General features: G+C 39.4%; 1 long non-coding RNA gene across 1 annotated transcript in view; it reads left to right on the forward strand.

Annotated features, from left to right (window-relative positions):
• Window positions 1–27331, forward strand: part of LOC122460576 — a 32958-nt gene extending 5627 nt beyond the window's left edge. The window contains exons 2-3 of the long non-coding RNA XR_006281974.1: window positions 23420–23618; window positions 25422–27331. This is a non-coding gene — a long non-coding RNA (uncharacterized LOC122460576). The remainder of the gene's footprint in view (window positions 1–23419; window positions 23619–25421) is intronic.
• The last annotated feature ends 450 nt before the right edge of the window (window positions 27332–27781 follow it).

Below are 27781 nucleotides of genomic sequence, written 5' to 3' on the forward strand. Positions count from 1 at the left end.
AGCTCCAATTAAGGACATGGCCCAAAAGACCAAGGTGAAAAACATGGTCCTTAGCACTTATCCCAGAGGATCTTTCTAATCCAGTTGTTTGATTTCAGCTGCAGAAACACACCTGCAAACAACAAAATATATACTCTGGAAAATCCTATTCCTTGTTGTTCAAAATGTAAATATGAAAACAAATCACACCCAAGCTATTGAGGGGGAAAAAAACAACTTGTTCTTCTTTTAAATTAATTTTATCCTCTTCCAAAAACAGAATGAAAAATCAAAAAATTCACCAACAAAAAACCTCCTGAGTGCCTTAGCGGCATTTCCCAGTTCCTTTCCACATATTTAAGAGTGAAGATTTCATATGCACATGTTGTCCACTCCCTCCAAACCTGAGATTAAGGATGTATAATGCTAAATTATGCAGTGGAGAACTGCCATCATCCCAACTTTATGTTCTCAGGATGCTAAAGCCTTTTTACCATGAACCCCTTAATGTTATGACCCTATTCTTTCTATGCAGAGTTTCATGACTCAAAGCTTTACCCAATGCTGTTTAATACACTGAACTATTGTGATATTTGTTTTCTAAATCATCTAGCAGCTAAATAAATTATTTTTGGTTGTATAATGGCAAAAGTTCTGCTGTTCTCCATCAAGCTAAAATTACATAGACATCCCTGGAAGTTCTAGGAGCTTAACATCGCAGAAAACTGGATGTTAAATGTGTCAAGCTGGGCAACCAAAATTTGTGGACACTTTTGGAAATTCTAGTTTTTAACTTTGAAGAGACTGGGATTCTAGGAGATAAATTGGCAAATGATTTGCTACAGCATTTAAATATACTCTATTCTCCTTCTTTGCTTGTGATATAATACTTTCTATCATGCTCTCAGATATAACCTCGCTTTCTCCCAACTACATATCCCTCAGGGCAGACGGTGAATTCCAGTGTGTCATATTAATATTATGTTTAGTGAGGAAGCACCAGAAAAAGAAAATTAATTTCACTCATTGACAAGTTTGTCAATTTATTGATATTGACTTTTTGATGACTATAGTGCACATGGCAAAGTTCATATGCTATAAAATACATCATTATTATTAGTTCAATATACATTGGCTCTAAAAGAGGGCTGTTTAATTTTTGAATAAAATGATATTCCTTAAGTGTATAAACATGCAAAATTATGTAAGTGGCTTTCATTGTTACTTTTAAAACATCATCATCTTACTTGTCTTTTAGTGGTGGTTTTCAACCAGTGAGTTATTCCTAAGCAGTAGAAGCTAGCAGGATGTTGGATCAATCTGAAAATGCAATTTCTTGTCTTGACAAAGTTAAATGGAAGAATAACTAGCTAAGCTACCCTTAACAAACTTGGCCTTGATCTTGCAATCAGATACATGTAGATGGACCCTTGTGTGAAGCTAGGACTCTGCACAGGCCTGGGTCCACTAGCATGTATCTGATTGCAGGATTAAATAAAAATTGAATAAAAATTTTTGCTAATAGCTAGTGTAAAACTCTCTCCAATCTTCATCTTTAATGCTGTGGTATTAAATAAACAAGCAGGCCACTGTTTAAAAAACACAGACTCATTCACACAGTGCCAACTCAAAATAGTGTTAGAGATGGGCCTAGAAATCTGTGTTGTGTTTTGTTTTGTTTTCAAGTTTTGCTGTGCCCTGCTTTATCAAAAATGCTGAAGTTTGTGGTTTGGCTAAAAGGTTCTGATATTGGTCTTTCTTTACATAGCACACAGTGCAATAAAAGTCCACATTTAGATTCATTCCTTGAGTTTCTTGCTTTTTAAATGCAATACTCTCATATTCCCACCTGAGGTCATTAGCCACAAGGTAGGTTTAAAAAAAACAAAGCATTTACATCTGTCCTTCAATTGTGCAAAAAATCTCATCAAATCCTCATTACTGTTTAGGCTAATTATTTTGATATCTAGCATATTATCTTGTTAAATTCTCAGTTCTACAGAATGTAATGTTTACTTGTTTACAGCTTGCAGATAAAGCCCTTATACTGAGGGCAGCCTGTGATGATTGGTAAGGAAAGGGTATATTTCTGATGAAGTTTAATCACTGTGAACTTTAACGTACAACACAGATATCAGCATTTGAATTATTTTCTTAGGAACCCTATTGTTTTAAAGTCAGTAATATGCACAGCCACATCTCGGACAGAAGTAATATATAGAAGAAGAGTTAATTGAAGAAGTGGATTCTAAATTTCAAAGACTAAACAAGAAGGTTTTTTTTCCAACATGAAATATTTAACTGAATTGATAAACATAGGCACATACAATTAGGTGCTGATTAGAGCTGTTCACAAACAGAATTTTTATCCTGGAGTAAAAGTGGGAGAGCGTCTCCCGCCAACGAAGTGCTGTCTACACTTGTGCTTTTTGTCAGTATAATTTTTGTCGGTCAGGGTATGTTTTTCACACCCCTGACCAACAAAAGTTTTACGGACAAAAGTGCAGTGTAGACATAGCCTTAGTTTTTCCATTTTACTTATGGAGAAACTGAAATAGAGAGGTGAAGTGAATTGTGTAGAGAGTGTCAGCACTAGGAGCAGAACTGGAGTTCCTGCTCTTGGTCCTTTGCTCAGGTGTTTCTTTTCTAAGCAAGCTGAAAGAATAAAACCCTAAATTTTAACCTCAGTAATGATAAAATATTCTGTGTCTGATCTGTAAGGGTGTATTCCATCCAGGAAACCATTGCATCAATAACTACGGGCATTGGATTGGGCCCCAATCAAGTTTCATTCACTATTTACCTCGATTTCCCCATCTGGAAAATGGGGCTAATAACATCTACCTCTCAGGGTTATTGTGAGAATTAATTAGTTAAATACTTGCACAGAGCCTTGAATGTGTAAAACACTATATAAGCACTAAATAGTAGTATTCACTATCTATGCATTCTTCAGTGATGTAAGCTCAGAATATGTAACACATTGGTTCAGAGTCTTTTCATATGGATGTCTACTAATCTGTCCTTAAATATTGTATGACAACCTTTTAGAGTGACAAAAGACTATATTTTGTGCTCCTTTTCTGCACTAACAATAAAATAAAATGAAAAGACTGAAATGTGGTGAAATTCTATGTTACCCCAGCCATAACTAAGAGTATTCTTTGGCCATAATGTCTAGATGATGCTTTAAAAATGTGAATTATTTTATTATCAAGATCTGTGCTCCATTGTGCTAAGTATTGTATTAACACAAGGGCATAGTCCTCATCTTGGACAGCTTTTCAGTTTGACCTCAATATACTGAAAGTGGTTCCTCAGAGATGGATCCATGTGCAGCCGCAATGAAGTTTGCACCAAGTAGCTTGCAGGATCGGGGCCTAAGGTGACTGACATAAGAAAGGGAAGGAGATGGAGAGGGATGCAATCAGATATAGACCACATATATATGTGCAATTGTTTGAAAGTAATTATAAATATTGACAGTTAGTGCTAGCTACCCCATTTGCCTTCCAGCTATTACATATTGCCATAAAATAAAGAAAAAAACTCGTCATCTAGCCCACACTGACGCAATGGCATTGTGCAGTTATCAGGGAATGAAGGACTTCCTAAAAGCACATGTTCAATACACCATGCTTTGTCAGAGGGTTTTTGTACTGTAGCAAGGATTTTTTATTTTTTTAAAAAGGAGCATTAAATTAATTTTGTGCCAGTGCATATTATATATGGACAAGGGATTAGATGAAATGATTAGAATAATAGCCTTAGAAAAGATCACATCTCCCCACTGTGCTAATGTATTTGACTACATATAGCAACCCTTTTAGGCCACTGTTCACAGTGAATTGTAACAACTTCCTGCAAAGATCTAAGTTCTGCATCTTTTGAATGGCAAATTATTAGAACTAGGTCAGGTCTAAGAAGAAATAACCATTTGAAAGCCCCTTTTGGTAGTTCACATTAATAAAGCTCTGCAAGTAATGTATATATTCCCTGGTTCTAATTACAAACCCACAACAAAGGCATAACACATCCTATTCCATTGCCTAATATTACAGGTAAACTAGCTCCTGGCCTTAGGACATCTCCCAGGGATTTTCTCAAAGGCTCTTCATTAATTCTACACTTTGAACTGAGCAAAGGAAAGTACAAAATCCCGAACTAAACCAGAACATTTCACAACATTTACATAGCAATTTTCACATGTAAACCTCAAAGAATTTTGCAAAGGAGGGTGGTAAGTATCATCGTGACAAGACAGGGCAACTGAGACAGAGATTAAGTGCCTGATTCAGCTCCCATTACAGTACTACAGGAGTCTGTCTGTCCATTGACTTCAATGGGAGTTGGATCAGGCAGTACAGGACTTGCCCCAGATTATAAAACTGGCTAATGGCAGAGTCAGGACTAACATGCAGGTCTCCTGGCTCAAAGGCCTGTTCCCTGACCACTGGACCACACTGGCTTCCTGATATCTTTCACTTTTTAATTACCTTTCTATAGTACTGTTAATCCCCAAGGACCTGAAAGCAATGTGTAAACTATGGGACTAGTCCTGAGAGGCACCGTATATTGGTTGGTTTTTAAAGCTCCTAAACATTTTAGGCTATGGCTACATTTTGACATCACCACCTTTTCCTTCTCCTACTGGGTATTGGTCCTTGGATGCCTCTAGCATTTAGAGATTGTGTTGCAACCTTTACACTGCTCTGTATTACATTTTAGTTCAGAAGTGCTTTTGCTGCAATGAGCATTGGGGAGTGGGCCTCATGTTTAACATCCATCTCAGCTCACCAAGGGATTTTTTATTTCAGGGTTTATTATAGTGATCTCATTTATTACTTTCTCCCTCCCCCACCAAATACTTTCCCTTCTGTTTCTCCCGGATTGCCTTTATATGGATAAGTGTGGAGTGAGTTGTCACCCACTCTGCCTGAGCTATACAATCTGAGTGCCTTGGTTGGGGTGTGCTTGATTAGGAAAAACTACAATTTTCAAAGGAGCCTGAGAAAATGAGAGGCTAACTCTCATTGCATTTCAATGGGCTCTGGGTGCCTAACTCCCTTAGACACCTTTGAAAATCCAAGCCAACATTATTATTAGTGCCTTCAGAAGATCAGTCTGTGTTCTATGCAATTCATACTATTTACTATTTGAAAGGCTGCCTACCATTTTTTGGCTCCCAGCTACAAGAGTGTCTGCTGTAACTCATTGTCCTTTGTAAAATGCCAGTGCTGTTGGAAACTTGCAGTAGCTTCCTTGTTAGAGCTATGATGAAACACAGTGTAAATGCATTGAATTCTTTGCGGGTTATGTGGAATTCTATGACTAACCGATCCAACTAACCTTTTTATAAGATTACCTATCTCTCTGGTATCTGATCAGCGGCAAAAGACTGAGCTGAGCACCTAAACAGTCAAATGTTTTTGTTTTAGACAAGGAGGAAATAGTCTTCTACTATACATGAATGGAGAGAGCAGCTGTAGCAGCAAAATGGGTAGGAAATACTTGTATATTCGCTTAGACTCTCCAGCCAAATGGAAGAGTCAAACTGTATTGAGGTACAGTAAATATACATACACCAAAAAAAAGATTTTTGTTTCAAAATATCTTCATTACATGAGGATTATCATAACTGTCATTTCAATTATGACTTATTCTAGTCCTTTAAAGGGGGTATAATAGCATTCATTGTCTGAGACTGAATTACTATCATTATGTTAAAGGTGCACTTTATCACTTAGCTTTCCTCCTTCATAAATGCTCCTAGATGCACGCCATTTTTTTCACCATTACAAAATTTTAAAACGTAACATGACAAAGTTTTGTATCCAGACTCCTTGTCACTAAAACTGTTCAGAGCAAAGGAGTACAGAAGACGATCTACCATTGCTAATCCTGCTCTTTAGCAAAAGCAAGAGAAGATATTATGCAATTGCAAATCCCTATATTCCAATGGAGGAGCTCACATTGTGGCCACCAAAAAGGTAATTTTGGATAATTTTGAAAAGATGTGAGCTATTATGTGATTGTTAGTAATTACAACAAGGTTTAAAAGAGGCAGAGATTGTAGTTACCAAACAATGCAAAATCATTTCAGGTAGAAATAGTTCTCCCACACAACAGCACAAATGAGGGAAGTGGTCATTCCAAACTAATGATGTGGGTAAAAATCTGGAACTCTTCTTGATAAAAATCAATCAGGGTTTGGATAACATTTGGATAACATTTTGTTCTATATTTTAAAGCATGTTATAAGCATTAGTTAATTAGACACCCAATACCTCTGAGAGGTCAATAGATGTTGGGTCCATTTTACTAATTGGAAAGTATAGGCACAGAGGGATCAATTCTGATACTTTTACACAATATAGCAGCTTACTCCAGAAGTCCCACTGACATCAGTGCGACTACACCCGGAGTAAGGTACTATAAAACATGAATAAGGATATCAGAATCTGGCACAGAGATATTGAGACCAATATTTTCAAAAGGGGCTAAAGTTTTTGGGTTCACAATTAGAGAATTTAAAGAGGTCTGGTTTTCAGAGGATGGGTCCTCAGTACTTTCTGAAAGGCAGGCCCCATTAAGGTATCTAGTGCTGGGCACTAAAATACTGAGGCACTTAAAACCACTTTTGAAAATCTCATCCAAAGTGACTTGTCCAAAGGCAAAGCAGGGAATGGAACCTCTGAGTGCTGATTCTCGTCTACTGCTCTAACCTTGACAGGATTATAGAGCCATTTTTTCAAAAGCTATACCCTAGTGATTTTGAATATCTCAGTTTTTGAGTGTCCAACTTTGAGATAAGTTAAAGATACCAGATTTTGAGACAGTAATGAATACCTACCCTCTGAAAATGAGGCCACCATAGGGTGTGTTGGCAACAAAAATGGCTATTCACTTCTGAAAATCCAAGCCTAGATTATCCCACCCCATTCAGAGATATTTTTATCTCGTTTATTTCCTCCTCCTCCTTAATCTCAATTACCACCATCAAGTTTTTTAAGCCAGAAAGATTAGTAAGAGGCCGCCTCATGCCAGCACCACTGCATTTTGGCCAGGCAACCAGCAGCAACTCTGATCGTGTGTGTGCGTGCGTGTGTGTGTTGACTTCTTCCCTTGTTTGCACATACAGTAGTCCTTAAGAAACCTAAGGATGGGATCAGATCTAGTTTAATCACTGATTCATGGAATGATGAGTAGATTCTGGGCTAGACAGATTTATTGTACAAAGATTTTGGAGATTCCCCTATTTCATTTAATTTTTTTAATCAAAGGACCTAAATTAGAATATTACAAGAATTAATGGGCGCTTTGAAATATTCATCTCATAAAAAGAGTTTGTGGCATTATATGAAATGTTTCTCTAGTGAGCTCTTTTTTTTTTTTTTTTTTTATGCTTCATAATGGGACCGTAAAAATGCCAACAGCCAAAATCAATAGTTTCCCCTTACAGAAGGCTCTCAGAAAAAGACGACAGCGGGTGTTGGGCTCACAGGTAGTCAGTTCTGTCTGAATGCAAATGAATGAAATAGAGAAATGATGTCATTGATTCGGCATTGTTTCCATCATTCCATGGTGTACCCCAGAACAACACATTTAACTCATCTAAACTTAAGCCAACTTTGCAAGGTGCGGAGTTAGTTCAGTTCAGACGAATATCTAAGGGTTGGGATGCTGAACCAATCTATCTGTACTCCCTGATCCTGAAAAAGTGGACTCATTTCACAAGAACAGACTTTCTCTTGTGTAATTTTTGACATTTTCAGTTCTGGGTAGAAATTCTGTAAACACAATCTGTTTTGTGGTATTTGGCCATTTCTGGTGCTAGTCCTAGAAGTAATGGGGGATGAGAGAGAACCCTCAAACAACCTTCTCATTTCTCTGACAATTTTGAGGCTCCAGGAGAAGATTTGATTCAAGTTCTGTTATTAAAGGTCCAATGGTTCACGGGGATTCTCATTTAATTTAAATCAGTTCCTCTACCCCAGTCTGGAACTCTACCAGCTTTATTCAAGAATCTTGTTTTGGTGATGTAAGAATGGCCAAATCCTCTTTGTGTTTGCTTCTAACAAGTAGAATTCCACTTTAAGGGTGAAATCCTGCCCTTTTTTCTCAGTTCTTCTGTTCTTACTCAGGGAAAATACACATTGACTTAAAATAAGTAAGTACTTGGGTTCTTGACCCTAAATGTGGGCCTATGTGTAGTATGAAAATTATGGGAAGGTGAGAGCACATCTGGTAATTGAAAAAAGGTAATAATAAAATGTTCATTCTGAGGCAACAGTGATGAAGATAATGGATGATAGCTAAGCAAGCCATATGCACTTGGCTAACAGAATTAGTCATGGACTGTACAATGCAAAACAAGAAAGAGAAGAACAATAAAACATTTAAAGACAAGAATGGTTTTAATTTTAGGAGGAGTATAAAACAATATGATGATGATAGCCAAGTTAGCCCTGTGCATGTATAATCCAAACAGGACACAAATTAAAGCTATAAATAATATTTAATTTGCAATACCAATATAGTCTAAAAAGTAATATTGACTAAAAAAAATTATCGGAATGAATCAAATGAAGAACCCTACATGTCTGGTGTATTCAGAAGGGTTGAGGCAATGCTGAACAAAAATCTCTCTGATAGGAGGCAGGGGTGGGAAATTGGAATAGCATGTTGTTATTTCCCAACCTGTGTTTAACAAGAGAAACCTTTGATAACACTTACAGAGCCACTTAGTTGGATTGGAACTAAGAAGGTAGGACTTAGAGTTGTGATGAACGGCACAAAATTCTTGTAAAGTAGGTTTGTAAATACTCCATCTTGAAGACATTTTGCAGTATCATCTGTCATTAAGCCTCTAGCTATGGTACCTAAGGGATCATCTTTGCTGTCGCTCACTGTCATTTTTTTGCTTTGTTTTTATAGCTTTGTATTTTAAATATACAGTTGGTGTACATTGTGCCCAACACTAAACCATGCACTTTTTGTCTGCTCTGGAATTTCATGCAGCTCTGCAAAGTTGTGATCAGGCCAGGCTAGAAAATGGATGTATTTGTCCAACGGCATTAAGGCCTGGTTGGTTCACTGAGTTTTTCTGACTATTTCTGTGGCTTTGAGGAAGCGGGGGCTGGAGGCTTGGTTACTTTGACTCTTGAAGTTTAACATTACATATACTGTACTTAAGGACTGGTGAGATCATCGGTTGTGCCGCTTTGGAGCCTGATGCTTTGAAATGCTAAGCTCTCACAAGTCGCATTAAAATCACTAGGAGTTCTGGGCATTCAGCCCATCACAAGACCAGGCCCTTTAACACAACAGCTTGAAACAAAACTTGAGAGGCCATGTGTATATGGAAGGATAGGCTGACGCTAGCTTGATAGAGCAAACATTCCTGTGGGTTCTGTGTTGAATCAAAGTGGTGTGAATCTTGCCTTAGGCCATGTTATCCAGTGAGTTTCAGAGTGACCTCTGTTCCCACTGTAACAATGGTACTTTTTGGCCTTTATGGAGACTAACAAGAGTTCTACAGAGTAACTAGAGAATTCTCTATTGGGAAGACTAAATGCTGAAAGCCTTTTTGTATTGGGTTGGCAAGGTTTGTTACATTGGCAATAAAAGGTGCAAAAGAAGTAGTAATCACAAGTGAGTGACTATTAATTTGAACAATATTAGGTATGATTATGGCTATATTCTGAGCAGTCACATGCATTTATAAAGGAGACTGAATGCATAAATGTAAGAACAAAGAAATCACAAAAAAGTGAAAGTGGAGAGTAATTGCTGATTTGAATAAAAATAATAACAAAAAGTAATAACCCTAAATAATGGAGGGGGAGGATGACAGTCAAGTTAAATCAATGTGCTTGCATGACAGGGTAACACCATTTCAGATGTAAGAAAAAGGAGGGAACACAAGTGCTTCTAAAAATATTGTTTTCTGTCTCTACAAATGGAATAATACTGTACTTAATACAATGGTGGAATATGACAGTACAAAAGGTACTTCTGTTCTGAGTGCTTTTTTTGCCTTAAAGCTTTGTCTAATCACACTGTGCACAAACATCGCCAAAAGCTACAGCTTAACAACCTGCATTTTGCAAGCATGAAGGGTCATAATAAAAATGTTATGTATTCTTATCTTTATTTGGGGGGTGGGAATGGGGGTGGGGACAACATTTAGCAAGATTTACATTAAATAGCGGTAGTGGATTTTTTTAATGGACAAGTTTGTTGTAGTTTTAATTTGATATGGCCAACTTACTTACTTTTGTATTCCTAACTATTTCCTTTGCTTGCAGCAGCATCTCCTGATCATGGTAAGGGCAAAGCAGATCAGCTGGAGATAGCTCATAGTTGAACTTGGGCAATAAGCCAGCCATGTTGCCAGCAGATGTTTCATGGTATGTGGGTCACTGGGAATATTATTAGCCATTTTCCCCCTCTTCAGCACAGTCGAAACTCTCAAGCTGACAATTTGATACTTGGAGCACAACTCTTCCACCCGAAAACTATTTGTTATAAAAATATACTTAATTGTTTGGTTCCCTTGGGATTGATGTAGCAGACTGAGTGAGCAACTGTTTTGTTGGAAAGGTGCACATCGTATATTTTCCTCTAGCATTCCTTGCTAGCACACTGACCTGGATTGAAACCATGTTTATGCTTCTGTGAGAGAGGCTGATTTATATCAAACAAAGTGGTAACACATTTACATAGAACTGAAACCTTCACTTGAGATCTCATGAACACAGCCCATAATACTGGGGAAAGGACACCGTTTGGAACAAATCATTTGTTCTACAAGAGCTATTGCAATTGTTTGCAAATGGGAGACAAGTGATGTGATGCCAGAATTTTAACAACCACCCCCTCCACAAATTATCCGCCTCAGTCAGAGATATGTGACATTCTCTGTGTAAGACGATTGCTTATACAACCACTAGTTGTGGTGGTTGGAAGAAGCGAGAGAGGACCTCCCTGTGCAGCTGCTGCCTCAGGCTGTGATTCAGGAAGTGCTTAAGTCCATTCCTATATAAAGCCACTTCTGTTCCCCTCCCTCGTTCGATGAGCTAAAAGCACAAGCTGCTTCAGCAAGCTGTAATAACTCATATCCTCTGTGGATCAGCACAGAGGGGAACCACATGGTCACCAGTGGGTTACTCAAGCAGTTTGCCCAGGAAGTACTGTGGCCGGAGGCATTAGGTACTGTCTTTGGAGGCAACCTGTGTTCTTCTCAACATGGTGTCCTACTTTTCCTCTAGACAAAAGGGGCTGTGCTGAAGTTTCCTTATGCTGACTGAGTAGCTCAGCCATCTGGGTAAACCACAAACTCTACCCTTTCTGGAGTAAACAAAAGTCCAAGTCCTTTATCCAGTCTCTTCCCTGGTCACAGCCCTCCCTCAAAGATCTGTCGGTTTCTGCACCCTGCTGGTCTCTTGGAGTTAGATGGGAGCTCACAATTTCCCTCTTCTGTGAGCCCCAGCCTGGAAGTCTTAGTCTGTCTACACTGCATTTTAAAACCTAGGGCAGCAATTCTCAGAGCCCGGATATACAGAATTGGGCTCACATTATGGTGCAAAAAAAACCCAGCCATGTAGACATTGTGGCTCAGGGTCTGAAACCCACATCCTTCCTGGGCTTTAGAGCTCAAGCCTGAACATCTACACTGCCGTGGGCCCTAACATTCCCTGCTGCAGGTTTTAAAATGCAGTATAGATGTACTCTTTGACAAGAAAGCCAGCATCGTTCTGATCAACGACTTTCCCTGTTTCTCCTCCACTCAGACTACTTCCTGTGCTCTGTCAAAGTCCACTGATTCCCCTCTTGGAACCTGGCTCTCTCAAGCAAAAGCAACATCCCCTCTTTGGACTCCTTTATCCAGCCATCTGACTGTCTTTTAGGCCTCTTTCTAGGCCCTTTCTCTGGCTTCTTTAAAAGCTTTCCCTGATTTTCTGAGGTCCTTGTCCTGAAGAGTCCCAGAGCTCTTATCCTTTTTCTTAGCTTTGCTGCCTCTGTTCTGATGGAATAGCTGCTTGTATACCCTGGCAGTCTTTCTCGGCATCCCTTGCTGAAATGCCTTCCACTCCCATCAGTCTGGGGAACTACACCTCCCAGAATTCCCCTGTTCTGGATTGAAACCTGGAACAGAGCCATGCTAGGTTAATGCCTCTCTTAAAGGATCAGAATATCCTGTTCAGCAAGTCACTTAACACCCCCACTCTGTTTCTTCATCTGTAAAATTCAGCAGCTGCAATTGTCCTACTTAAAAACTAATTAATGAGCATAAGTACCAAGCAGCATTAGGTCCTGACAGAGCTTAGGATCTCCTGGCTCCTAACATTATTCACTTTCCTCATCTAGTGTAGCATTTTGGAGAGCCCACCTGTCTCTCCTCAACTCCCTCTCAAGTTTGATATTTTTTTCAATAGAGGGGCTTTTCAAATTACAGCAAGCAATCTGCTACTTTGAAATTTTGTACAAATTGCTTTCCTTTTGCAGCTCTTCACCCACCTCTAGGACAAGTACACCAAGTCTAGCACCATCCTCCACAATTTTCATAGTGGATTTGCTCAGCTCTGCTTATAGCTCCCCATTTTCCTGTTCACTAGGATAAGAAAAATAAATGAAAAAGATGAGGTTTAAAGTGGTAATGATTACATGCAGGACACGTGCCTGTGACTGCGGGAGGGGAAATAACGTCCATCTGATGGAGAGAGGACTGTGCAATATGCACTGAAATACTCTTGTAAGGTAGGGACACCTACCTTAAAGGCAATCTGACTTCTTGCAAGGTTATTCACAAGTTCCTCCCTTGCACAGCATTATTCCGACTGCAGTTTTATCACCATAAACTTTTAGACTGATTCTGTGGGCATTTAGCTGAGAAACAGGCTTTAGTGTCAACAGTAGCATGATTCCGTATATCCTGTACCTTGAAATAGATGGGAGATGGCAGCAGGTTCAGCAGCATCATGCTATCAAAGCACAGGGATCAGGCGAGCTTCCCCAACACTTACATGACTCAGCCCGAGGTGGTAACAGTTATTAAGAGGACTGCGAAACACTCATGTGCAGGTTTCTGTGGTAACCATGGTGCTCTGCGTACAAAACTTGCCTTGGCAATAGAAAGAGTTGAAAATTAAACTCCCCTATTGCCATGAAAAAAAGGAGAGAGAGAGAGAGAGAGAATTTACTTCCTTAAGAACTTTGGATAACACTCCATTACTTCTCCTTCCCACCTCACCTCTTCTCAGTATATCCTCCTCCTAATGCCCCATACCTCCAAAAAGGTGTAAAGCTGAATTATCAGCAGGCTCTGCCAAATTTAACAAGTTCAGACCGAGACAGCACTTCCCTCACTGGGTCAAATTCTATTCTTTGTTTAATCCAGGGAAATTCCATTTGACTTCAGAGTTTGATCCACTTTATTTCTTACCAAAAAATGCCACTTTTTATTCTGTTGTGTTGCAGATCTAGCCATTTTCTGTTTGGGGAATGTGGAATCTATTTGAGTCATGGAAGAGGGATGGGGTGGGAGGAATACTCGGACATACCTGTTTCAGCACAATCTTGTTTCTTGGCCATGATAACATGAGAGAGATGTTGTTGAACACTGGCTGCTCATGGTGCATACCTTCCTGGTTGTTTTTCTCATTAAGTGGGAGTTGTGCTGAATTACAGAAGCCTGGCCAACATCTAAAATTTAGGTCAACCTAGCTAAGTTGCTTAGAGTTATAGAAAATTTCCCACACTGAGCACTGTAGTTAGGTCAGCCTAACTGCTGGTGTAGATGTGGGTAAGTAGATGGAAGGATTGTTCCATTGACCTAGATTCTGTCTCCCAGAGAGGTGGGTTACTTGCTTCAATGGAAATACCCCTTCTGTCAACGCAGGAAGTGTTACAACAGTGCTATAGCAGCCCAGCTGCCATGTTAATGGTGTGCTGCTTTAGTGGTTGTAGTGTAGATGTACCCTCAGAGGACCCTGGATGAGGGAAAGGGAGAAAGAAGGGGCTGGCTCGGGAGTGGTGGCCTCTTTGTTTAAGGTGGTAGAGGGTGCAAGTGTAGGGATCAGCACTGGATATGAAGATGAAAGTTCTGGGTTGAATTTTATTTCTTGTGTTTGCTCATTTCTTCTCACCTCGACCTACTATCACAGTGAGAATTAATCTCAGGGAAGGTGATACAGAAGCAGGTAAGCTGCTACCCGTTCTGCATAAAAAAATAAAACCCAGAGATGAATGATCTGGAGATGTAGCATTTTTATCAGAGTTAAAGGTGTTTCTCCCCCCACCTCTTCCCCTTTTAATGTGTGCGCAGGCTGTAAGAATAAAAATTTCAAATGTTATGGTGCTGTGTAGCCTCTCTGTGTATGTAGAGAAATTGGAGAATTAGGGGAGAGAATGAGCAAGTGGTGAAACCTTGTATAAAAATGACAGATGCCCTGGTTTAAAAGGTGACAATTTACCTGTGCAGTGAAATGGTTCTGTCAAGGCATCAGGAAATTTGGGGACTTGAATTCAGAAAGGATGCATTTGAAAATGCCGGCTGCCTTGAGCTCCTGAAGTAGCCTCCGAGCTCCAGAACTGACGTTTTGTAATTTTGCCTTATCTGCTTGGGTTTATCATAGTGATAATAGGGATAATGACAGCGAGTCAGTCATTTCCACTTAGATGCCAGTTTTTAAGTAATAATAAGCTCACAGCGGGTTCGATTTGGTTTGCGCAGAGAGTACCTGGGGTTATTTTCCCTTTGCTTTCTTATGGTAAATTATCTCAGCCCACCAGGGCCAAGCTGATTTTCTAGCTGTAAAAACAGAGGAGACGAGCATGCAGCACCACACTGCACACTTAGCTGCTTCCCCCTTTGTTGTTTTCTGTATGATATTTAGGAAGAGAAAATTCCCTAAACTGCCCATTGCAGTTGGAAGCCAGGTCATAACAAAAAATATAAACTCATAGTGGGCTATCTCCCCCATACCCGTACCACACACAGCCCTCCTCTGTAGTGCAGTCCCTAATGGGGACGTTTAAAACCAGTGCTTATGATAATGCCCTTGTTCCCATGGACACCACAGCACTGCAGAACCAAGATTAATGGAGGACCATTGAGACCGGTCCTAAAAGATTGTCCCTCTTGTGTATTATGGTCTGTCATGCTGCATCCATTAGCACAGGAGCAGAGGGGTCCTCATCGTATTGGTATCTCTGGGACCAAATCGAGCTACTGCAAGATGGCATTTCCGTAGCACATCAACAGATCATTTCACCACTGCTTAAGGCATCGTAAATTGGACTTATAGCTCAGCTGTTGGCATAAATAAGTCCCTTTGATAGTTAGTGGAAGATGTTATGACACTCCAGGGTACAGGAGGGGACATTGGTACTGTCATTTTTTTTCTCCAGACCTGGCACCCTGGTGCCTCTGATCTTTCTGAAGATTCAGGGCACGCGCTCTTCATTACGGTTTGGGCACCAGGGACTTGTTTTTTTTGCAAGATTAATGAGCGCCACGGAAATTCTCCAGCGCATCTCGATAATTAAGTCTTTGTTTATCAAAAAACAAGTTATATTAGGAGCAGAAAATTCGCAGTAATTATTCATAATTCTAACAATTCAAGTATAGCTACCTCATTTGCCTGGGTAATTCTGCTTTTTAATTTCTTGCATACATTTGCATATTAATTTTGCCCGTCGGCTGCAGCAGGCTTTGACAGTTTGTTACTATGTGATGGTTTTCGCAGGGGTGCGACTCAGTTGGGTGGCATTTTGACTGGGTGCAATGATAAATTATGAATTTTCTAATTTGCTGCATAATGAAGTAACCCTTTCCAACCCAATTAAAAAGAAAAAAGAAAAGACAGTATCTTTTAAAAAATATTTCCCGGTTATTTCATCTCTCCTTTTGTTGTTGTTGTTGTGAAGGCTGCTGCTGCTTTTTTTTTTTTTTTTTTTTTACTTAAAAAGCAGATGACTGCATTTGCAGCCTTTCAGAATGACTGTGCCTTTCCATACATCAAACATGATTCATGATTCACGTATCCCCAGACTGTATGCATGCTTTAAATTGGCCACTCCTTAACCCGCAGAGCAATCAGGGATGATAGGAAAGAAGTCCACGCTTCTTTTCTGAAGTCCAATTTGGGCTGCAGTGGTCTGTGTCTGTGTGTCTGTCTGTGTGTCAGGGAACAGGGATTTCAAATGAGGGAAATAAATGCTGTGTATTTCTATTACACACTTACTCAAGAGGCTATACTCGTATAAATTAACTGCTGAACTATAATGTGGGCTCCTTCCTCATTTCTTAAAATGGTTATTAAAATAAAATATATATATTTATTACCTCAGCATTGTAAAAAAACAAACAAACAATCTGTAGTGTCTTAATTTGTGGGTGAGAGGTAAGAGATTTTAGTTCACTGTTGGTAAGTGCATCAGTACATTTGGTAATTTTATGCCCCAATGCAGTACTTAGAAAAACACAAGTATTGCTGGGTAGAATTTGTGGTGTTTCATTATACAGCTGGAGACATGCAAAACAGTTTAGAAATATCATAGGCCTGATGCCATCCCGACTTTAAAGAATGTGAAATAACCCAGCCAATCTGTTTAGCATGATGCAAATACTGTAATGATACAATTATGCTGTATTTTTAATATAAAGATTCCTATATATTTTGCTGTTCTTTTAAAATTCTACATTATGAAGGGATGAAGCTGTCATTGTATCAGAAGCTACACCACAACCATACAACAACAGATCACAAAAGATTTGACACTAATACACCACAACCAAAAGCACAGAGCATACAACACTAATGCAAAATAACCACAAAAGTGCAGATCACATTGCATTAATTCAGTACATTCATGCAGCATATAATCATAACGCAATACAAGCATAGAGTCGTCTGTGCTCTCACAGCACAGCCTGGCAACACGTCACACAAGAAACTGACAGCACATTGCACTAATATAATAAACAGCATAGCTACTCAAGCGCAATTTAGACAACATTACTATAATACACAGCACACAATATAAATCCAGCACAACCTCTCAACACAGAGTGCACAATATAACATTAGCATACCAGCTGAAACCAGACAACATTAACGTAACACATCCCTACACTACAGCGCAAATGACAATAATAATGAACAACTCTACAGCACAGTCACAAAAATATGCCAAACCACTATGGTACAGTGGTGCACAATACGTTTATACAACACAGTATCCTGCCCAGTGCTCTCACAGTACATTTCATAGCTGTACAGAACAAAGGCTACAATGTTAATACAAGTTATCATGATCACACAAAATTAATACAGCCCAAACACTTACAATAAAGCTAACACAGCAAAATGCAAACCATCGCACAGAGTGCACACCCTTACTATGCAATGCAGGCCAACAGTACACAATGGTGGTAATGAGTGAATAAGGAGCACAGCACACAAAATCAGCATCATACAACCGCAGTGTGCTGAGTGGTACTACAGCAAAATCACACAACATGTTGCCACAACAGTTCACTAAAAGGAATAGATTGCAACACAAATGTGAGCACACAGTGTTGATATGTACAATTTACTAAAACTGGTCAAAAATGTTCCAGTGGATCCTTTTTCCACTGGAAAATGCTGTTTTATCAAAATCTAAACCTTCCATGTGTCAATTTCAATTAACCTTTGTGTGTTTAAATAAAACCAAAATGAATAAAATTGGATGGAACATTTTGATATTACGTAGCAAAATATTTTTGTTTAGACATATATTTTATATTATAAAGAAATTAAAAAGTCAAAATTGCAAGAAAACTTAAATTTTATTGAAACAAAGCATTTTAATAGACCTGAAATGTGTTTTTTTTGCAGAAAATTTCAAAATTTTAGTTTTTTCCCTGATTTGGAATATTTTTTTTTAAATGTTGGTGTTTCCCATGGCATAGAAGTTCTAATTTCTGACAAGATCTTCTAATTACACTGCAAAAGGCCAGACACACTAATGCAGCACAACCCATGCTACAGCACCAGCAAAAATAATAAAGTACATCAACACAGCAAAGAATGCATGGTACTAATACAGCCCATCACAGCCTGCCCATTGCTAACACCACTCAAAGCTCGGGACAGTAAACTACAGAGTATGCAGCAGAGCATCACTACGTAACAGTTGTACTCCATAATATAGCTATGCCAATATTCACAGCAGAAAATGTAACAATAGTAATAAGGTAAAAATGTAGTAATAGTGAGTATAGCATACTGAACATAGCAATGATACACAGAGGAGCATATCCAGCATAGATAGCACAGCTGCACTTCAGTGGGGAAGCACGAATATTAAGGGGTTCTGCAGCATGGCGCACACCACATTTATATATAATGGTTCCATGTTGCACACAGTATACAATCCCACCACACTGAAGAGCTGATGCCAAAGTGCATGAGGTGTACATCAATAATGCTGCGCCACTGGGTGCCATACGCAGAAGCTTTCAGAGACATGACAATCACACTATGCAAACTAGACGCTTGGTGAAACAAGATAACAACCATATAAAGTAAGGTGAATGAGCACCAAATGCATGCTAATAATGTGAGTTTGAGACCGAAAACATCACTATAACCTGGTAAAGAGCATGCTTAGTTCAGGACATTAATATTAATTTAAGCTGATGAATGTTAGGGTTTTCTATAGTGCCCATCACGGGTAGAATCTAAAGTGCTGCTCAGGTACCAGAGGTGTGCATAGCAAGGTACCCTAGCAGATTTCACTGCGTTGTCTCTATTTCCCTGATTTTACAAAGTTCTGCTATTTATTTTTCAAATGAATATAACACTAAACAAAGGAGAACTCATCCCAATCCATGGACAAACTCTTAAAAACACATCTCAGATAATAAACAGACTTCAGCAATTACCCACAGGAAAACTCAGCAGCCCTGAGACTAAACCCAAATTTAATAGACTCCACTAACAAAATCACCACCACAGTCCCTACCTCACCCATTGTCCAACAGGCAAGAGAGAAGATGTGCCTTGGAGCAAGCTTTAAAGATTGTTATGCACCAAAGGAGGAAGTGAATTTCAAAGGTACAAGGCCCAAACTGAGGAACCCCTGCCATAGCCCTTTCTTTTTTATATTAATGGGGATCTAGCTGAGGGGACTGCAAGCTGCAATAGTGCCAGCATCACATTGGGGAAAGGGGGGTGGGTCTTTTTAGATTTGTCTTCACTGCAAGGTTAACTTGAGTTATAACTCAGTTGTTGTCCCTAACTTGAACCCTGACCACCCTTAATTTGGGTGTGGTGGTACATTTAACTCAAGTTGGCTGGCTCCTCAGAAGTATAGGTTAATGCTCAAGTGAGCACAATTTGTTAGCTGCTAACGTTACTGCTCTGTGGTGTGGATGCAGACTAGTCCTTCAATACCTTCCCATAATTTCTCTCATGTATGCCAAAAAGACAGACTGGTTTTCCCATGATTCACTGGGAAAGAATTCGTAGAGAGGCTCAGCTTAGTCCAGCTCAAAGAACCATGAGCTGTAACCTGTGAATTCTTAGCGCCAAATATGAGTGAAAATAGTCCCAGTGTGGAGGCAGCAGCTTGAATGTTATTTTGTAGTATGGTCACGCTCTCATTTGCACTAGACTAACTCAAGAGAAGTAACTCGAGTGTAGATAACCTGAGTTAACTCTGCAGTGAAGACATGCCCTGAGAAGCACTAGTCTTATGCCATCTAGGATCAAATCAGCAGACAGGGTGGCGCTTTTCCCCACCCCCATCTATGGATAACCAAGAAGTTGCAATAATTTCTTTCAGGTGAGGCCCTTACACCTATTCCTTTGTCACCTTGAGGTTAGATTGCTGCAACAGTCTTTACATGGAGTTATTTCAACACTTGATTCGGTGCTTCCTCATTTGGAAATCCTTTCACCCACCTAATTCCCTGCCTCTCTGTCTGTACTACAGCTGGGAAAAATTTTCTGTCCAAAACATTTTTGGCAAAATATGCAGATTCAATGACAATTTGTGACTTCTTATCAGTTTTCAGCTAATTGTTTCAGCTGGAAAAAAAAACAAAACAAAACAAAAAATGAAAAATCAAAACCAAAAAAAACCTCTGAAAACACTGATACTTTTGAAACAAAGTGTTCCAATTTTTGGGTGGGCCAGAATGACTTTGTTTATAAATTTCCTTCAATTTTATTTTTTTAAATAGAAAAATCACTAAACCCCCGCCCCAGGATTGAAATCAGACTAAAACATTTTTGGGGGGTCAAACTAAACATAACCCCAAACTATTTTTTCAACTTTTTGATTTACCAAAATCTTGAGACATTTAATTTTCTGGTTGACCTAAAATAATTTTTTCTCAATGTTGTGGAAATGCCAGAGAATCAAAAAAAAATCTGCTATTTGAAGAGCTCTAATCTTGATTGCTATAGCAGCTTCTCTGCTCTGTAATCAATGTGTGTGTTTCAAAGAAGCTAAGTACATCATACTCCATTCATTTGAGAGAAAACTGTAACTTCTTTTGTCATTTTTTTGTCTTTTACCTCAATGTGCCTGTGTTTTACCTTATATAAGAACTACATTTTAAATTTTCATACTGGAGTCAAAACAAATAAGCTCTAGAGATGCAGCTGAAAAAAAAGCTGGCAAGAGCTTGTGTGTGCGTAAACTGAGGCATAGCATTGAAATGACTTGCCCAAGGTTGCCCAGAAAGACACTGACAGAGCCAGGATTAGACCACAGGTCTCCTAACTCTTTTTTTCCTCCTCTGACCACAGTATGCTTGGCTTGATTCTTAACCACAAGACCATGTTTCTCCTCTGGAGGGTGGGCAGTCAGTAATTATTTTCTGGCCATTCAGTAATTCACTGAAGGGACTAGGAGGATTGACTTGCTCACCTATCAGAGTGAGCAATGGTGAGATTTCTGATATTTTCAAATCAAGCTGCTTTTTTCCTGTAAAATGGCCTAAGTACATCTTATAAATCTTTCTTTAAAGGAAAGAATCCATTTCTTGTCTAGGGAGTGGGAGATCTGCCCATAATAGTCCAGGGATCTGCATGCAAGACTTCAAATCGGACATAGTCACAAGTTCTTCTCCTGACTCTCTATGGGTAAGTTCCTTAGGGCTTAGTCCTTGAGATGCGGAGTGCCTCCTGCCAGGTGCTGAGCACCTCTGACATCCAAGTTTCCATGCAAGAGGAGCCCACCATCTTGCCCATGTGGGCATTTCACCTTCTGCCTCAGTTTAGACATCAGTAAAAGGAGTGAAATACTCACTTTTCAGGGCTGTGGTAAGGGTTAGTTAAGCAAACCCGACGAAATAATTTGTGACGCAAATGAAATTTTTTGCGGTCAAAATTTTTTGGGGGTTGCTGAAAAACCAAGAATTCTTTTTTATGAAGAGATTTTTTTCAAAAAAAACCCATTCAGTTAAAAAAGCCATTTTTCCATCAAAAAACGTTTTGATAGAAAATTTTCATCTCTATTAACTAGACTGTGTGTTTGTAAAACAATTTCAATATGACAAGCATTGCATACATATTAATTATTATTAATAAAAGTATCAATCCTATGAGATCATTTCAAAACGATCAGGTGAAAAATATATGAGATAAAAGTTCAGAACTTAAAGCTACAAATATGCAAAGAAATATTTATTATTTAACATGGACAGTTATTTTTCACTATTTAAATCTAATATTAGAACTGCAGATTTTACATCTCAAATCTAGAATTTCTTTAGAACTTTGGCAGTGTATTGATAAAAATGGTCACTTTTACATGTTATGAAAGAGATTGTGCTGGGTTTTATAGGAAATAAGGTAGTGCATGTTACCTGTGATGATTTTCACTCTGACTAGCTCTGTTTCCATAAGGAAAAAAGGTGCTCTGTTTTCCTTATATTTGATAAAGACAAACTTCATTTAATTTTCTGTAATGATCTGCAAAGACTGGCAACACGCAGTAAAGTTTGTCAAAAGGATAATATGTGTTGACTTAATCCCCCTGTTAACAGGCTCAAACAGTTAATATGTTTGTGACATGGATGAAAATAATCATTTTATGCTGTTTAGGGGATCCATGAATAAAATGTAGGGTACACAGTTAAAGGAATCAAGGAGAGGGACTGGGAAAAAAACAAACCTGGTGTTTAAATAATTTTAGACTGAAAGCAAAGGGATTTGACTGCAGCTTCCCACTTCCCCAGCCGTATTTGTATATTCTGGTTCAAAGGTTAAGATTCAGATAACACTCAGTATTCAAATTTGTCTTAAGCCATATGTGCAGGTGAGAAATTACAACATTTTGTACTAGTTAAAATTCATTTTATTTGAAACTTCAAAAGCAGAACGGGCCTGCTAACATTCTGATCTTCACTTGACTCTTTAATAATATTGCTTGAGATATTTTGGGTGGAGCTGATTTTAAAGTATAGGTAGTTAACCAGATTTTAGACACCTTCCAAAACTAAACAAAACTTGTGTCACCCTCATGCCAAAGTCAGTCATTGTTAGGTTCTTTTTGCGGCATCCAGAGATCTTGTGTGTAGGAACAACATTAATTTTATTACACTGATAATTAGAATGTAATACAAATAATTGAATAGCAAGAAGGAAATATGATGTTCTAAATGTATCTGTAACAGTGTCCTGCTATTGTGATCAGATTTTGTTGATGTATTAGTGTATAAAAAGAATTGAGCACAAGGCTAGAAATAGACAGTCCTATTATGCCATTTTTATATAAGATATAAACCTGAGCCTATGTACTAGCATCATGGGGCTAGCTTATTTCACGGCCTTATAGTCTCAATGACCAATTCTGGAGGTAGTTATAAACCAGAGGAGTTATGTATTGAAGTTAAAGCTCAATAGGAATCTGAGCCGTTGGGAACTAGATATCCCCACACTGTGTAACTTCAGTATAGTATCTTTCTTTCCCACCCAGTTTGCTAAAAGTTTTGGAAGCCTATTGTTTCTTAGCCACTGATGATGTATTTTGAAGTAACCTTGTAATTTAGTACCCTGTCGTTATCAGCCCACAGTGCTTTTTGTTCTCCACAAAAGCAAACTAGTGTTACTTGTTCACTAACCTAAAAGCAGTAGCAATATTGAGAGGAGAAACCAAGACAAACAAAACTGATTAGGGAGAGACTTGTTTTCAGGAAACCTTTTCCTGTCACAGGGGAATGGATAACTAAAAGAATGTTTCAATAATTTATGCAGTGTGCACATGAAAAAACATTGGAATTATGAAATGAAAACAACCTATAAAGAGCAACTAAAGTTGATAACTGCTTTAATCAGTTCAGATGATAATTCTAAAATAAATTGGGAAATCACTCTTGCTCTCACCTCATGAATGGCGATGGGACTTGAATGTATGTTCTTACATTGTTCCCCAGAATTTCACTTCAGCTCCTGTCCTGGTGAGATTAAACCCACTGACATTGGTGCTGGCTTTCTTTGGGGGGAAAATTAGCCTGCAGAACTGGCTATATAAAGAAACTTATCACCAGGAATCTATGTGGTCTAGTGGTTAAAATGGAGTTTGAGGAGACTGAGACTCTTGTGTCCCATTCCCAGCTCTGCTACTGACTATGGGTAAGTCATTTTACCTTTCTGTGCCTCAGTTTACACATCTATAAAATAGGGATATTTAGCCACGTCACAAGAATGTCATGTGACATAAAGTGAATGTGTGTAAAGCACTTTAAAGTCTTTGGATGAAAACTGTTATATAGTGTTATCATTTACTTTTCAGACTTAAAGCATCAGCACCTTCTGTATCATGCTATTCTCTCTCATATTCCCATATCATCTGAATATGAAAACAAATATATTCTGTAACAAGGTAACAAAATATTGATTCTGTCCTAGGCGGCACTCGGGGAAGGGGGAGAGAGGAACAGAGCAGGGTCACTTAAGGGCTGGCTAATTTCCAGAGTCTTTTGTGGGGGAGGCTTGCTGTGCTGGGGGCAAGAGGCTGTTGGAACTTTTGAAACTGCAGTGTCTCTAATCCTCTCTTCAAGGGTTAAATTACAGACTGTTTCTGTCTCTGGAGTTCTCTCTTCAATGCAAACTCAGGGCTCCAAGATCTTGCAGGACTAATATCTGGGTCAAGAAGTGCAGTTCTATTTTTTTTAGAAATTTTGTTCTGGCTTCTCTGTTCTGTGTCCTGCTACAGGCAGGGGCACATCTTCTTTGTCTTGTTTCCAGTGCTTTGAAGAGATCCCAGAGCAGCAGCAGGCTCTGGACATGTTGTGGGCTCGGGGAAGACTGGGCACCAAAGCCCAGGGCCCATAGAGGTGCATGTTCTCCACTATCTTAGAGATTGCAGAGGAAGTTGAAGCTTTTCTTTTTCTCTGCTCTCTCCCTGTCCTCCTCTCTTTGCTCCCTCCCTCTCCACCAGCCCCTTTGTCGACACTTGATCATTTACATCAAGTTGACATTCGCAGAGTTTACTCAGGGGTCTGTAATTGTATTCTTTCACCGGTTCTGCATTACCAACCATGAAAATGGAATCTTATCATCCCTGACCAATTTTTAATGTACAAAATGATTTGGCCGAGGTTCAAAGGGAGTCACAATTGAAATCAGGTGAATGATACATGTAGGGTTTTTTTCAGTTTCTCCGTGCCTTGATTTGATTTTTCTCGTATGGCATACAGGGAGAAGTAGCTTATTTTTTTTGTCTCTGCAAGCTATATAAATGTATATGTACTGTGTGATCTATCTATCTATCTATCATTTAAATTTACTTATTCACTATGCGATGGATGACAGTGAAGTTTCCTATAATCTCTAAAAAGCAATCAAACAATTGGAACAAAAAGCCTGCTGATAGTGCTCTGGGATTAATAGGACATTATTAAATGAACCTCCTTTGCCACATGAAAAGGGACCTCTAAGACAAAAATAAAAAATCAGGGCAGAGTAAATCACCAAGCTGGCACCATAAGAAATGGGGGGTGGGGGTGGCAGGGAACAATAGGGAATCCTCCTTACTCAAATACATACCATTGCCAAAGGAACAGAGCCCTCCTGCTATGAAGAGATGAAAGGGGAGTTCCTGATATCACATGTTGTTTGAATATTTTTTTATCCTTTAGAAGTTTAGTGTTGTGAATAATATGGACACCAATAACTCAGTCATGCCCCTTCTTTTAAGAATAGTTACTTAAGATCAGGGAATCTGTGTCCTTGCTTAGCTCCTATGGCTGTATTATTGAAATGCCTCACAAACGAATGAATTTATGCTTGTGACACCTGTCTGAGGTAGGGGAGCATTGTTCCTATTTTATGGATTGCAATAGAGTGACAGAAAGATGAAATATGAAATTTTCAGACGTGGCCACTGATTTTGAGTGTTTGAGGTGAGAAACCTTGGGCTTCTCTTTTTTGCAGGTGCTGCTCACCCACTGCTGCTGTTGGGTACAATTGGATTTGCGAGTACTCAGAACTTCTGAAAATCAAGCCCAAGAGATGTCAAAGTGTTCACTTTTGGACCAAGTGACTTGTCCAAGTGCACGCAAGGAGTCTGTGGTCATGCTGGGAATTGAACCTAGATCTTCCCAGTCAAATACTTTGCTAGAAGGCAATCTTTCCTACCAAGGCAGAGAATGCCAAATAGTGTAATAAAATGACTATATGCTTTGTGCGTGTGTATATGTTTGATGGGAACATCTATAGGACAGGGTGCCATAAAAGGGGATTTTTTCCTTAATATTCAGGGCAGATTGATGGAGGGCTGATGTCTTACCCTCAGTGACAGTATGGGGTGGGAGGGGGAAGAGGCGATCACACTAATCTTGAAGTGTTTTTTTTTTTTTTTGGAGGTGGGGAAGGAATCACAAAGGGATGCTCTCTAACTATGGTAGTGCAAAGGGGCTCAAGGTGTCCCCTTTGAATAAGCTTTTCCTGGGGTGAGAGTGGTGTAAACAGTAAGATGCCATATCTGGTGCTGTCCATTTAATAAAAGGAAAAAAGGGATGTAGGATTAGAAGGTTCTGAGGCTGTTGGGAGAACAGTCCTTCTAAGATACCCTTAAGGTATCTTGGGAATCCAAACCTAAGACAGAATAAAGAGAAATGCTCTTCAGGACCTGGTTTCCCTAGAAAGTCCTATGAGTAGGCAAAAGACTCTGAGCTAGGTTTGGTGTTGTCTCCTACGGCACAGCCCAGGAGGAGAGGAGGCAGTTTTACACCTTATTTGTGCTGCCCAGATTCTGGTTGGCTTCAGGGCCTGAAACGAGGCTGCTCTATCTTGCAGTGACCTTACTTGAGCCCTGTGTGAACTGCTCTGCAGCTCAGAATTCCCAGAGTGCCAAGAACAACAAACGCATCTATATACTAGGAGCTGCGAAGGTGCAACATTGGGCTGCTTACATTGTCCCAGTCACTGGCTTACTCTCCCATGTCTGTTGCTGCCTCCTTACAGCTCTGATATGCCACTGCAGTTGCATATAGGGTCAGGAGCCGGGGCCAGAATGTGGTCCACTGAGTGTAGAGAAGTGCAAATATGTCACAGGAGCATCTTCGGGGTCTGTCAGAGTTAGGATTTATCCTGGGGCAAGATGTGAAAAGTCACAGGCAGAAACAGCTCTGAGTAAACCAGTTTGGCATTACCTGAGCCAGCCAATCAGAAATCAAATAAATAAAAATGCAGGACTGCCCCAATCCCAAAAAATGTACTCTCTTTAAAAAATGAAAGTTGAGATTCAACCCTAATCACTTGCCTCCAGGGGCTGGAGCTTTATAAAAATATCAAATATTGCAAGGCTTGCAATAAAATTGTGCAGATTGTGAATACTGAAATGTATACAATGAATGCCAAAAAATAATTGCTGGGAATGCAACATTAAAAACCAGAATAAAAACCACCACCTCAGCTACATTCCTCAAAACTCTGAGGGGCAACGGGAGAGTGAGACTCCTGTGTAGTGATATCTTCAAAGAAGCAGAATTCTGGGTAAATAATTTCCCTCCTTTGAGCTACCAGATACCATCATCACAGGATTCCCACTTTTGGAGAGTAAGTAGCTTAAGGGATATCCTAAAATAAGAAGTAATGAGAGCTCAGAGTAAAGACAGTGGCAAACATCAGTTAAAGTGCAGTTGATGGAGGCAAGAAAGGTAATTTCTACCCAAGCTGTTCAATATGTGAACGGAATTTCATTGTTTGACTCTTGTATGTGTGGCTGTAGAACATATTATAGCTGAGTAGAGCCAGCATATGAGAAAATGGTATCTATTTATTAGAGCTGATAAGAAACGGAATTTCTTTCCTGCAACATCCAAATTGGGATAAAAGAAATATTATTTGTGTGTGTGTGTGTGTGTGTGTGTGTGTGTGTGTGTGTGTGTGTGTGTGTAATAAAAAGTTCAGAAAAATTGTATTTTGAAATGTTTCATTTTGGGTCAGTTCAGCATTAATTTGTCTGCCTGAAATGCCCCATTACAGAGAGACAAGGCAGGAGAGGTAATATCTTTTACTGGACCAGCTTCTGTTGGCAAAAGAGACGGGCTTTCCAGCTTACACAGAGCTCTTCTTCAGGTCTCATGGGAATTGTAGTTTGGGTGATTCATGACCCCATTCAGCCTTGTGGGCACACTACTTCTTCCCCCACACTGTCAGAGGGATCCTGGTCAGCACCTGACTGGCTCTCAGCTCCCAAACAATCAGCTAGCAGGGAGGTGGTATCTGGCACTGAATGGCATGAGGTGGAATCGGAGCCTGTGTTGAGGGGAAGTGGAGGGGGGCGGTAT

The sequence above is a fragment of the Dermochelys coriacea genome, chromosome 6, assembly GCF_009764565.3.
Source record: "Dermochelys coriacea isolate rDerCor1 chromosome 6, rDerCor1.pri.v4, whole genome shotgun sequence".
Lineage (NCBI taxonomy): Eukaryota > Metazoa > Chordata > Testudines > Dermochelyidae > Dermochelys > Dermochelys coriacea.